Source organism: Gavia stellata, chromosome 37 (genome assembly GCF_030936135.1).
Source record: "Gavia stellata isolate bGavSte3 chromosome 37, bGavSte3.hap2, whole genome shotgun sequence".
Lineage (NCBI taxonomy): Eukaryota > Metazoa > Chordata > Aves > Gaviiformes > Gaviidae > Gavia > Gavia stellata.
The window spans coordinates 649,367-663,491 of NC_082630.1; positions in this window are offsets into that span (position 1 = coordinate 649,367).

Consider the following 14,125-nt stretch of genomic DNA (forward strand, 5'->3'; position numbering starts at 1 on the left):
CCAGCATTTGCTCAGGACAGGAGGCAGCCAGGGACCTCTCCACAGCCAAGCTCCGAGGGTTCGGGAAGGCTGCAGCCGCCTGCTCACTCCAGCCTACCTTCTGAGTCACCTCCAGCATGGCCTCCAGCGGCAGCAGGTCCTCGTTTGGTGGGCTCAGGAGGTTCGGCCCAAGGCAGATGGCCAGGTTGCTGGGGGTCATTCTGCTGGTGGACGCGTTGTGGCCGATGTCCTGGAGCAGTGCGAGCAGCCGCTTGAGGAGGAGGAGGTTGGCTGCAGGCAACTTCTCGGCCACCCTGAGGGATCAGCCAGACCAGGTTAATAAAGCAGCTGTTGTCCCCAGCCGTCCCCAAAGCTTGCCCCAGGCAGGCGGGCGCCAGAGGCTGTGCTGCGCAGCCTTCCAGGTGCTGTCAGCTGGGGGTCAGGGCTAATGCTCAACAGGCAGGCTGCTGCCCACACTTACGCTTTCAGCTCTCCCATCTTCTCCTCCTTGCTGGACTTCTGCATCGCTGCCAGCCAGTCCTCGTAGAGCTCTGTCACAAGGAGCCTGGCGGGGATGCTTCGGAGGAAGTCCTGCAATGCCAAGGGCTCCAGGTGAGCCCCTGAACACTCCAGGCCAGCCAGGGGCTCTTCCAGCTGCAGGTCAGAAGCGCTCACCTTCAAGACGACGGCCAGCAGCACCGCAGGCTGCCTTCCCAGGTCGATGTCCACGCCGTGGTCCAGGGCCTTCCGCAGATCCCAAAACTCTGCCCCGCTGGGAGCTTTGCGGAATATCCCCTCTGTTGTCGGTCCTTCCCGCTGCAGGACAGCCAGCAGCTCCTGCACAAGAGGCAGGAGGACAGTTGCGTGCCTGAGGAGCTGGCTTCCAAGAGCGGTGGCCAGAGCACTGCCCCAGATGCGGCTCCTGGCCCTCAAAAGGGGCTGGCACCAGAAGCGTGAGGCATGGGTGAAGAGCCCAATCCCCCACGCCCGCAGCCCCTGGGAACACCCACCGCCTCTGCGGAACAGGCGGAGAGAGGGCAGGGCACCCCCTCTCCAGGCTGGCTTACCTGGATGGGCTGGGGCAGCGTGCCGTCCTCCCCGCAGAGGGCTGCCAGGGGCTGGCCAAAGAGCGCCCTGCCGCAGCCGGAGCCCGCCTGCCCTGGCACCTGGGCAGCGGCCAGGCTCCGACGCAGAGCAAAGGGCCAGGGCAGCCCCCTCCTCCTCCTCCTGCTGCTGCTGCTGCTGCTGCTCTCTTCTGTTGCAAAGGAAAAGAGAGCAGGAGACCCTCAATGGAGACCGCCAGCCCAGCGCTCCCGGGGACTGCTCTGCCCTGCCCTGCCCTGCCTGCAGCGCGGTGCTAAGCAGAGCGGCAGGATGGGCAGGGAGCCGTCAGCTGGAAGCACGGCTCCGGCTCAGCGGCTCCAGCTCGGAGGATCCTGAGGGCCGGCATGCCAGCGGGACAGCCTGTGGCAGCCCTCGCCCTGCCCTCCTCCAAGCTGTGGGCAGCAGTACAGGCTCCGTGTCCCTGCAGAACCACGTCCAGCGGCCGCTGCCCAGCGGGTGTCCTTGCTCCTCCAGGTGAAGTCCTCCCTTGGGGTGCCACACCTGCATGGCGACACTCAAGGGACAAGTGAGCACAGCTCAGCCGCTGGCAGGAGGTTGCCTTTCTTTCCAGAACTCACCTGCTGAGCGGCAAACTCCTCCTCCGTTGCCGGAAGACGCCAGCGGTGGCCCTTGCTTGGGATCAGCCTGCAAGAACCAGGCTGCGCTTAGAGAGCGGCCCCGCAGCACAAAGTGCCACGGGCGAGGTGCCACCCGGCATTAGCGGCCTGAGCGTGGCACAGCTGGGACCCTCTGCCCTCCCGGGCTCTCTGCCCCACGCAGCACGATTCTTCCCAGTGCCACTTGGGAGGACGTGCCGCCGGTCCTGGTGGCTCCCCAACCCTCTCCGCTCCCCGAGTGGCACTCTCCCTCCCTCCCGCACAAGCTCACCCCACATCCCTGGCACCTGGGCACAGCCGGAGGCGGCTGAAAGGCAGCCATTCTCACCTCTGCCTGGGCCTCCATCAGCCTCTCCAGGCTCCTGGTGCTCCTGCTGCTCTCCAGGAGCTTGATGGATGGGAGACGGGTCACCGGGGCTCTCTTTGCTCCTTCCGGGGTCCTGTGCACCGCCAAGGGACAGGGAGAGAGCTGGCTGAGCCCCAAGCTGCCCCTTCTCTCTTGTCGCGCAGCGCTTGCCGAGAGCTGCCCGCAGCCGCAGGGGCACCTCTCCCCAGCTGGGGAGCTGTGTTCCCCCATCCCGCTGCGCCTGCAGCGTCCCCGCGCCTTACCCCAGCAGCGTGCCCTCCCACAGCTCCTTCAGCGCCCGGGAGCTGCAGAAAGAGAGGAGAAACAGCGTCAGGCCGTGCTGCCCGCAGCCCGTATCCCTCTGCCCTGCCAGAGCAGCTGCTTTTGCCCTTGCCTTCTGGGGACCACAAGGTGACCGGGGGCTGCAGGAGGTGGGAATGCCCCCCCATCCCTCCCTGCCGGCGTGCTGCCCGCTCCCTGCCCAGGCTCTGCACACAGGGCAGAGGCCCTTCCCAGGATGGCCGCCTGGCCGTGCTTGGGCACCTCTCCTGCCCTGCCATGGGACGTGGCACCACGCCTCACCCGAAATCGACAACACAGGAGCCGCTGGGCCAGATGAGGATGAAGGAGGTGCTGTCCTCATCGCCGCCTTCCTCCTCCTCCTCCCCTGCTCCCACCTTCCGGCTGCTCAGCACCCACAGCTGGTCGAGGGGCAGGCGGAGCTGTGGGCGCAGGGTGCTGCCACGTCTGCAGAGAGGAGAGGCAGGCCGTGAGCTGGAGGTGGGCTCCTCGGGGTCCCCCCGGGCAGAGCCCTGTCCCCCACCTGCCCTTGGGACGGACATGGGTGCCTCCAGCACCAAGGTCCCGGGGCCTGGGGCGGGGGCCAGGCTGTCCCTGCCCTGGTGCCAGGGCCAGGGCTGGGGCAAAGGCAGCTGGGCTCTGAGCGTCTTACTGCAACTTGGCGATGAGCAGTTCCTCCTGGAGGAGGAGAAGGCGCCTCTCGCTCCTCTTGCGGCCCCGGGTCAGCCGCACGTCCGCGCTCAGCACCGACTCGGCGTCGGTGAGAGCCTCCCTGCAGAGCAGAGCGCGGCGGGCATGAGAAAGGCTGCTGCAGCTGCGGGGCCTGGCCGTGCCCGCGTGAGCCCCAGCCGAGCGGGGAGCCTACCTGGAGCCACAGCAGCAGTTGGCCTGGCCCATCCTGCCCGGGACAGGAGGACCCTCGCCGTGCACGGAGAATGCGGCTCAGCCGGCACAGCGAGGCTGGCAAGCGGGGTACCGGTGCCGGGGCAGCGCTGTTCGGCCAGAGCCTGCCTCTCGCAGCGCTGCGCCGTGCCAGCACAGCTCCGTCCCGCTCTCTCTGGTGGCCGTTGGCTCCAACGGACCAACATTCTGAGCCCAACGGAAAGTGGGGGGGGCGGAACTCTGCGGGGCTGGGGGTTCTCTCCAGTATGGCCACCTCTGTCTTGCACTGGGGAGCCCAGAGCAGGACACGGCAGAGGGGCAGGACCTCCAACTAGCCTTGGTGCCACTGCTCAGCGCCCTCGGGGCCCGGCCGCTCAGCCACTTTTCCCTCCAGTGCACTGCTCATCAGCCCCGGGGGGGTTTGCTTTCTTGCAGCCTTCAGGCCCATCGGCCTTTGGGAGGGGCCTCTCAAGCCCATCTGCCAGCTCCCTCAGCGCTTGAGGGTGCAGCCCATGGGGGCCCCCCAGGGACTTGTGCATCTCCACCTTGCTGCAGTCTTCTCCTGTCTCCCCCTCTGCCCCCTGAGCATCTCACCGGCTCCTCTTGCACGAAGGGCACCTCTCCTTTGCTCCAGCCTTTCCCCAGCTCTCCAGGCCTGGCCCGTCTGAAGGCTGCTCTTGCCAGGACCACCATGCTTTTCTAGCTAGGAGGTGTGTTTCTTGGTATTAAAATAAATTTATAATGAGTTATAAAGTTAACTCTAGGGCACTATTTTGGCGGTCTGTTCTATTCTGCTACGATTCGCCCTTGTGCTAATCCTCATTGCTAGTTAGCAGAGAGTCAGTGCAGACAGTCTTTATCTCCAATATGTCTCAGTGCGGTGCAGTTCTTACAAAGTATCTTCTCTACGTCCCTCTTTCCCACTTTTAACCCTTGTTTCTCAAGATGCCCTGTAACAGTGAGTATTTCACAGGGCTCGAGGGGATTTTTTAAGAAGTATACCTTCATATACACATCTCTTTCTATGAATAGATGTATTTCTATATATCTCTCTGTGTGTGCAAATCAATTTATGGACACAACAGCACATATAATACTATCATTCCAAATCTGTAATCTAGCCACTGTTGTGAGTGTAGTAAATCCTACCAACACACTTTGCAAATGTAAAAGTCATTAAGTGCTGCTAAGATTTTATCCTTTACCTTAAACTGGGAATGAACCTTAGATTGCTACTAAATAGATAGAATCCTTCAGATAGAAACCGGTGACCAAGTCTGAGACGAAGTCTGCATTCAGCCGCACCTAAACTCCTCTCTGAGAAGGAGTTCAGAAAGCAAGGGGCTCCATTCTGAACCTTGTGACTCAACGGGCGGGTCCCTTTAGTCTCTCTGGTCTCTCTGCAGAAATCCTTCTGATGCGATTCTGAGTTGATCTTCCTTTGTAAGTTTTAGTAAGTAATAGAGTGAATCTTGCCATGGAGTTCTATCAAGTCACATTTTTGTAAACTTCTATTACAATGGCTTTTGCCAACAGCCTTGCTTCTTTTGGCATCTCCTGGTTTTCTGAGGCTTTGCTTTCTTCTCTCTCTCTTGTTTCTTGGGTTTCTTTTTCTTACCCTTGTTTTCAAATTGTGAAACTGTCTTTACGAGAACCCGTGAGCTTTCTCCCTCTTACCCTTCCTATTCTCTCCCCCCATGCCCCTGGGGGGAGCGAGCGAGCGGCTGTGTGGTGCTCAGCTGCCGGCCAGGGTTAAACCACAGCAACCTCTGGGCAAAAGAGTTACCTACCGATGGTGAGAGTGCTCCTCCTTCCTCCTCCGTCAGGTGCAGGCGTCCCCTCTATCACAGCGGGACGCACGAAAGCCTCAGCAGTCCGGCTGCTGTTGGAGCCGCCTCAGAAGCTTGTTGGGTGAGCTGACGCGTTTCTACCTCCCAGAGTGGAAGTTAATCTCTCCCATTGCCATGAGTGAGGGGGGACCGAAGAAACTGCCCAACAAGCAGTGTGCAAGGAGGATGGCTGCAGGGGACAGCGAGCCGCAGGTGACGGTGGCTGCAGAAGGACCCTCAGCCCTTCCTGGCCACAGCACCCTGCCCACGTCTTGCCCTCACTCTGGCCTGGTGGCGCTGCGCCTGGGAGATAGCCAAAACCCACCAGGACATGGTCCTGGGCAACCTGCTCTAGGGGAGCCTGCTTGAGCACATGTTGGACCACATCAGCTCCACAGGTGCCTTCCAACCTCAACCCTCCTGTGGGACCCTGTGCTTTGGTTTCACTCCTAAAGCACCTGCACTCAGCCCTGATGCCCGCTGGAAAGGATGCTGGGACAAGGGATGCTCCCAAACTCCTCCCCAAGGATTCCACACCAAACAACAACTCCCCACTCCACAACAGCCCATGGCAGACACAGTCGGAAGAGAGACAAGACGCTTTTATTGTTGACGTCAACTGCGCGGGGGGGCCCAGGAGTCGCAGCGCTTCAGCCTCTGAAAACAAATCAGCACCTGCAAGGACAGAGTCAGAAAGCTCTGATAAACCCAGAGAAGCAGGACTGGGCATGCCTTGGTTCCCCTTTCCTTGGTGAACACCATTTGCAGGAAGTGTTTCTGGCCCAGAAGAGAGAGCTCTTGCTGGCACTGGCATGGGGCTGGCTCTGGCGCCTCGTCCCCATGGGCAATGCCCTCAGAGAGCTGTGCCTGTGCAGAGATGCACAGTGCCCCTGTGCCACGCAGCAGGGCTCGACGGGGAGCCCCTGGGGAGCTGCCACGGAGTTCTTTCCAAACCCTGCGCAGCACCATCCCTCGCCGTCCCTTGCCAGCGAGTTGGACGGACTTCGAGCAGTCCTGAGAGCTGGGGAAGATGGGCAGCAGAGCCTGCTACACACCTGGCCGCCTTCACCTCCTGCCCCTTCTTGCTTTTCTTCGGTTGCCGCCTTCTCTCTTCCTCCTCTTATTCTCTCCTTTGTACTCCCTTGGCTCTGCCCAGGTCTCTTGCCTCTTTCTTTTTCTTTGGTTTTCAGTTTCCTGGGGACGGCCTGCAAACCTTTCCATCCGTGCTATTAGATAGGGAAAGCCGTGATCTGCTGGAGTCAGTTCTGATTTGAAGCAAAGCTGACTCCTTTTACCTTCTTTCCTCGGAAAGGTCTGTCAGTTGTTCCGGGCGTATGAGGGACTCTGCTGCACTCTCGGGGATGGCTGCAGGCAAAGCTGGAGGTGCCTAAACCAGAAATTTTGGAGTTCGCAGGTGGCAAGAGACGGCCTGGAGTAGTAAGCGACTGATTGCCAAATTGCCACCTTAGCTCTCCAGAGGAGATGCTGCTTTGCATCAGCCACATTTCACACGGTCCACCCATGCCCCCAAAGTAGACTTGATGAAGCTGTGCTGAAGTAGGATCGTAGCAAAAGCCCTCTCCAGTGTACTGCTGCACCCCTCTGTCTTTTTGGAGGGATTTTGTAGGTATTTTGGCTGATGAAGCACATGCCTAATGCATCTGAGAAACAACCTTTACACTTTTCCCTACAATGTATCACTGCGGGGGGAGGAGGAACCCCACACACAGGGGAGATGGATGCCAGGAGGAGGCACAGCAGTGACTTGGCCTCATCAGAAACCACCCTCCTGCCCGAGACACGTTGTCACAGTGTTTGTGGAGCTGCCATACCTCTGCCGTTTCAGACTCCACCGCTGTGTCTCCGCCAGCTTCTTCGAGGAGGTCCAGCAGAGCGGAGGATGCTTCCAGACGGGCTTTTGCCTGATGCTCCTCTTCTGCTCTGCCTGCAGGGCCACTTGGCACTTCCAAGTGCAGGGCTAGAAAGCCAGAGCATGTGAGCGAGGTGACTTCTTGCGAGTAAAGAACACCTAAAGCAAAGCCCTCTCAAAGCCCTACACCAGTTGTCTTCTTGACGTTGAGGTTTCTGGTATGCCAAGCCCCACCCTGTGACAACCCTGCGTTCCTCCTCGTACCTGTGGATGTGTCCACGGGTGCCGGCGACTCCGCGGCTGCTGAACAGGAGAGGCCATCCATCTCCTCCCCAAAGATGGCACCACAGTTTGCAATCATAAACTCCACCAGCACCTTCACCTGCACACAGCAAAGCCTTGCTCTCAAGCCAGCTGCCGGAAAAGGTATCAGGCAGCCTCTCCCACTCCCCCTCCTTCCAGGCAGCCACCCCACCAGCATTTGCTCAGGACAGGAGGCAGCCAGGGACCTCTCCACAGCCAAGCTCCGAGGGTTCGGGAAGGCTGCAGCCGCCTGCTCACTCCAGCCTACCTTCTGAGTCACCTCCAGCATGGCCTCCAGCGGCAGCAGGTCCTCGTTTGGTGGGCTCAGGAGGTTCGGCCCAAGGCAGATGGCCAGGTTGCTGGGGGTCATTCTGCTGGTGGACGCGTTGTGGCCGATGTCCTGGAGCAGTGCGAGCAGCCGCTTGAGGAGGAGGAGGTTGGCTGCAGGCAACTTCTCGGCCACCCTGAGGGATCAGCCAGACCAGGTTAATAAAGCAGCTGTTGTCCCCAGCCGTCCCCAAAGCTTGCCCCAGGCAGGCGCGCGCCAGAGGCTGTGCTGCGCAGCCTTCCAGGTGCTGTCAGCTGGGGGTCAGGGCTCCTGCTCAACAGGCAGGCTGCTGCCCACACTTACGCTTTCAGCTCTCCCATCTTCTCCTCCTTGCTGGACTTCTGCATCGCTGCCAGCCAGTCCTCGTAGAGCTCTGTCACAAGGAGCCTGGCGGGGATGCTTCGGAGGAAGTCCTGCAATGCCAAGGGCTCCAGGTGAGCCCCTGAACACTCCAGGCCAGCCAGGGGCTCTTCCAGCTGCAGGTCAGAAGCGCTCACCTTCAAGACGACGGCCAGCAGCACCGCAGGCTGCCTTCCCAGGTCGATGTCCACGCCGTGGTCCAGGGCCTTCCGCAGATCCCAAAACTCTGCCCCGCTGGGAGCTTTGCGGAATATCCCCTCTGTTGTCGGTCCTTCCCGCTGCAGGACAGCCAGCAGCTCCTGCACAAGAGGCAGGAGGACAGTTGCGTGCCTGAGGAGCTGGCTTCCAAGAACGGTGGCCAGAGCACTGCCCCAGATGCGGCTCCTGGCCCTCAAAAGGGGCTGGCACCAGAAGCGTGAGGCATGGGTGAAGAGCCCAATCCCCCACGCCCGCAGCCCCTGGGAACACCCACCGCCTCTGCGGAACAGGCGGAGAGAGGGCAGGGCACCCCCTCTCCAGGCTGGCTTACCTGGATGGGCTGGGGCAGCGTGCCGTCCTCCCCGCAGAGGGCTGCCAGGGGCTGGCCAAAGAGCGCCCTGCCGCAGCCGGAGCCCGCCTGCCCTGGCACCTGGGCAGCGGCCAGGCTCCGACGCAGAGCAAAGGGCCAGGGCAGCCCCCTCCTCCTCCTGCTGCTGCTGCTGCTCTCTTCTATTGCAAAGGAAAAGAGAGCAAGAGACCCTCAATGGAGACCGCCAGCCCAGCGCTCCCGGGGACTGCCCTGCCCTGCCCTGCCCTGCCTGCAGCGCGGTGCTAAGCAGAGCGGCAGGATGGGCAGGGAGCCGTCAGCTGGAAGCACGGCTCCGGCTCAGCGGCTCCAGCTCGGAGGATCCTGAGGGCCGGCATGCCAGCGGGACAGCCTGTGGCAGCCCTCGCCCTGCCCTCCTCCAAGCTGTGGGCAGCAGTACAGGCTCCGTGTCCCTGCAGAACCACGTCCAGCAGCCGCTGCCCAGCGGGTGTCCTTGCTCCTCCAGGTGAAGTCCTCCCTTGGGGTGCCACACCTGCATGGCGACACTCAAGGGACAAGTGAGCACAGCTCAACCGCTGGCAGGAGGTTGCCTTTCTTTCCAGAACTCACCTGCTGAGCGGCAAACTCCTCCTCCGTTGCCGGAAGACGCCAGCGGTGGCCCTTGCTTGGGATCAGCCTGCAAGAACCAGGCTGCGCTTAGAGAGCGGCCCCGCAGCACAAAGTGCCACGGGCGAGGTGCCACCCGGCATTAGCGGCCTGAGCGTGGCACAGCTGGGACCCTCTGCCCTCCCGGGCTCTCTGCCCCACGCAGCACGATTCTTCCCAGTGCCACTTGGGAGGACGTGCCGCCGGTCCTGGTGGCTCCCCAACCCTCTCCGCTCCCCGAGTGGCACTCTCCCTCCCTCCCGCACAAGCTCACCCCACATCCCTGGCACCTGGGCACAGCCGGAGGCGGCTGAAAGGCAGCCATTCTCACCTCTGCCTGGGCCTCCATCAGCCTCTCCAGGCTCCTGGTGCTCCTGCTGCTCTCCAGGAGCTTGATGGATGGGAGACGGGTCACCGGGGCTCTCTTTGCTCCTTCCGGGGTCCTGTGCACCGCCAAGGGACAGGGAGAGAGCTGGCTGAGCCCCAAGCTGCCCCTTCTCTCTTGTCGCGCAGCGCTTGCCGAGAGCTGCCCGCAGCCGCGGGGGCACCTCTCCCCAGCTGGGGAGCTGTGTTCCCCCATCCCGCTGCGCCTGCAGCGTCCCCGCGCCTTACCCCAGCAGCGTGCCCTCCCACAGCTCCTTCAGCGCCCGGGAGCTGCAGAAAGAGAGGAGAAACAGCGTCAGGCCGTGCTGCCCGCAGCCCGTAGCCCTCTGCCCTGCCAGAGCAGCTGCTTTTGCCCTTGCCTTCTGGGGACCACAAGGTGACCGGGGGCTGCAGGAGGTGGGAATGCCCCCCCATCCCTCCCTGCCGGCGTGCTGCCCGCTCCCTGCCCAGGCTCTGCACACAGGGCAGAGGCCCTTCCCAGGATGGCCGCCTGGCCGTGCTTGGGCACCTCTCCTGCCCTGCCATGGGACGTGGCACCACGCCTCACCCGAAATCGACAACGCAGGAGCCGCTGGGCCAGATGAGGATGAAGGAGGTGCTGTCCTCATCGCCGCCTTCCTCCTCCTCCTCCCCTGCTCCCACCTTCCGGCTGCTCAGCACCCACAGCTGGTCGAGGGGCAGGCGGAGCTGTGGGCGCAGGGTGCTGCCACGTCTGCAGAGAGGAGAGGCAGGCCGTGAGCTGGAGGTGGGCTCCTCGGGGTCCCCCCGGGCAGAGCCCTGTCCCCCACCTGCCCTTGGGACGGACATGGGTGCCTCCAGCACCAAGGTCCCGGGGCCTGGGGCGGGGGCCAGGCTGTCCCTGCCCTGGTGCCAGGGCCAGGGCTGGGGCAAAGGCAGCTGGGCTCGGAGGGTCTTACTGCAACTTGGCGATGAGCAGTTCCTCCTGGAGGAGGAGAAGGCGCCTCTCGCTCCTCTTGCGGCCCCGGGTCAGCCGCACGTCCGCGCTCAGCACCGACTCGGCGTCGGTGAGAGCCTCCCTGCAGAGCAGAGCGCGGCGGGCATGAGAAAGGCTGCTGCAGCTGCGGGGCCTGGCCGTGCCCGCGTGAGCCCCAGCCCAGCGGGGAGCCTACCTGGAGCCACAGCAGCAGTTGGCCTGGCCCATCCTGCCCGGGACAGGAGGACCCTCGCCGTGCACGGAGAATGCGGCTCAGCCGGCACAGCGAGGCTGGCAAGCGGGGTACCGGTGCCGGGGCAGCGCTGTTCGGCCAGAGCCTGCCTCTCGCAGCGCTGCGCCGTGCCAGCACAGCTCCGTCCCGCTCTCTCTGGTGGCCGTTGGCTCCAACGGACCAACATTCTGAGCCCAACGGAAAGTGGGGGGGGCGGAACTCTGCGGGGCTGGGGGTTCTCTCCAGTATGGCCACCTCTGTCTTGCACTGGGGAGCCCAGAGCAGGACACGGCAGAGGGGCAGGACCTCCAACTAGCCTTGGTGCCACTGCTCAGCGCCCTCGGGGCCCGGCCGCTCAGCCACTTTTCCCTCCAGTGCACTGCTCATCAGCCCCGGGGGGGTTTGCTTTCTTGCAGCCTTCAGGCCCATCGGCCTTTGGGAGGGGCCTCTCAAGCCCATCTGCCAGCTCCCTCAGCGCTTGAGGGTGCAGCCCATGGGGGCCCCCCAGGGACTTGTGCATCTCCACCTTGCTGCAGTCTTCTCCTGTCTCCCCCTCTGCCCCCTGAGCATCTCACCGGCTCCTCTTGCACGAAGGGCACCTCTCCTTTGCTCCAGCCTTTCCCCAGCTCTCCAGGCCTGGCCCGTCTGAAGGCTGCTCTTGCCAGGACCACCATGCTTTTCTAGCTAGGAGGTGTGTTTCTTACTATTAAAATAAATTTATAATGAGTTATAAAGTTAACTCTAGGGCACTATTTTGGCGGTCTGTTCTATTCTGCTACGATTCGCCCTTGTGCTAATCCTCATTGCGAGTTAGCAGAGAGTCAGTGCAGACAGTCTTTATCTCCAATATGTCTCAGTGCGGTGCAGTTCTTACAAAGTATCTTCTCTACGTCCCTCTTTCCCACTTTTAACCCTTGTTTCTCAAGATGCCCTGTAACAGTGAGTATTTCACAGGGCTCGAGGGGATTTTTTAAGAAGTATACCTTCATATACACATCTCTTTCTATGAATAGATGTATTTCTATATATCTCTCTGTGTGTGCGAATCAATTTATGGACACAACAGCACATATAATACTATCATTCCAAATCTGTAATCTAGCCACTGTTGTGAGTGTAGTAAATCCTACCAACTCACTTTGCAAATGTAAAAGTCATATTAAGTGCTGCTAAGATTTTATCCTTTACCTTAAACTGGGAATGAACCTTAGATTGCTACTAAATAGATAGAATCCTTCAGATAGAAACCGGTGACCAAGTCTGAGACGAAGTCTGCATTCAGCCACACCTAAACTCCTCTCTGAGAAGGAGCTCAGAAAGCAAGGGGCTCCATTCTGAACCTTGTGACTCAACGGGCGGGTCCCTTTAGTCTCTCTGGTCTCTCTGCAGAAATCCTTCTGATGCGATTCTGAGTTGATCTTCCTTTGTAAGTTTTAGTAAGTAATAGAGTGAATCTTGCCATGGAGTTCTATCAAGTCACATTTTTGTAAACTTCTATTACAATGGCTTTTGCCAACAGCCTTGCTTCTTTTGGCATCTCCTGGTTTTCTGAGGCTTTGCTTTCTTCTCTCTCTCTTGTTTCTTGGGTTTCTTTTTCTTACCCTTGTTTTCAAATTGTGAAACTGTCTTTACGAGAACCCGTGAGCTTTCTCCCTCTTACCCTTCCTATTCTCTCCCCCCATGCCCCTGGGGGGAGCGAGCGAGCGGCTGTGTGGTGCTCAGCTGCCGGCCAGGGTTAAACCACAGCAACCTCTGGGCAAAAGAGTTACCTACCGATGGTGAGAGTGCTCCTCCTTCCTCCTCCGTCAGGTGCAGGCGTCCCCTCTATCACAGCGGGACGCACGAAAGCCTCAGCAGTCCGGCTGCTGTTGGAGCCGCCTCAGAAGCTTGTTGGGTGAGCTGACGCGTTTCTACCTCCCAGAGTGGAAGTTAATCTCTCCCATTGCCATGAGTGAGGGGGGACCGAAGAAACTGCCCGACAAGCAGTGTGCAAGGAGGATGGCTGCAGGGGACAGCGAGCCGCAGGTGACGGTGGCTGCAGAAGGACCCTCAGCCCTTCCTGGCCACAGCACCCTGCCCACGTCTTGCCCTCACTCTGGCCTGGTGGCGCTGCGCCTGGGAGATAGCCAAAACCCACCAGGACATGGTCCTGGGCAACCTGCTCTAGGGGAGCCTGCTTGAGCACATGTTGGACCACATCAGCTCCACAGGTGCCTTCCAACCTCAACCCTCCTGTGGGACCCTGTGCTTTGGTTTCACTCCTAAAGCACCTGCACTCAGCCCTGATGCCCGCTGGAAAGGATGCTGGGACAAGGGATGCTCCCAAACTCCTCCCCAAGGATTCCACACCAAACAACAACTCCCCACTCCACAACAGCCCATGGCAGACACAGTCGGAAGAGAGACAAGACGCTTTTATTGTTGACGTCAACTGCGCGGGGGGGCCCAGGAGTCGCAGCGCTTCAGCCTCTGAAAACGAATCAGCACCTGCAAGGACAGAGTCAGAAAGCTCTGATAAACCCAGAGAAGCAGGACTGGGCATGCCTTGGTTCCCCTTTCCTTGGTGAACACCATTTGCAGGAAGTGTTTCTGGCCCAGAAGAGAGAGCTCTTGCTGGCACTGGCATGGGGCTGGCTCTGGCGCCTCGTCCCCATGGGCAATGCCCTCAGAGAGCTGTGCCTGTGCAGAGATGCACAGTGCCCCTGTGCCACGCAGCAGGGCTCGACGGGGAGCCCCTGGGGAGCTGCCACGGAGTTCTTTCCAAACCCTGCGCAGCACCATCCCTCGCCGTCCCTTGCCAGCGAGTTGGACGGACTTCGAGCAGTCCTGAGAGCTGGGGAAGATGGGCAGCAGAGCCTGCTACACACCTGGCCGCCTTCACCTCCTGCCCCTTCTTGCTTTTCTTCGGTTGCCGCCTTCTCTCTTCCTCCTCTTATTCTCTCGTTCGTACCCCCTTGGCTCTGCCCAGGTCTCTTGCCTCTTTCTTTTTCTTTGGTTTTCAGTTTCCTGGGGACGGCCTGCAAACCTTTCCATCCCACCGTGCTGTTAGATAGGGAAAGCCGTGATCTGCTGGAGTCAGTTCTGATTTGAAGCAAAGCTGACTCCTTTTACCTTCTTTCCTCGGAAAGGTCTGTCAGTTGTTCCGGGCGTATGAGGGACTCTGCTGCACTCTCGGGGATGGCTGCAGGCAAAGCTGGAGGTGCCTAAACCAGAAATTTTGGAGTTCGCAGGTGGCAAGAGACGGCCTGGAGTAGTAAGCGACTGATTGCCAAATTGCCACCTTAGCTCTCCAGAGGAGATGCTGCTTTGCATCAGCCACATTTCACACGGTCCACCCATGCCCCCAAAGTAGACTTGATGAAGCTGTGCTGAAGTAGGATCGTAGCAAAAGCCCTCTCCAGTGTACTGCTGCACCCCTCTGTCTTTTTGGAGGGATTTTGTAGGTATTTTGGCTGATGAAGCACATGCCTAATGCATCTGAGAAAC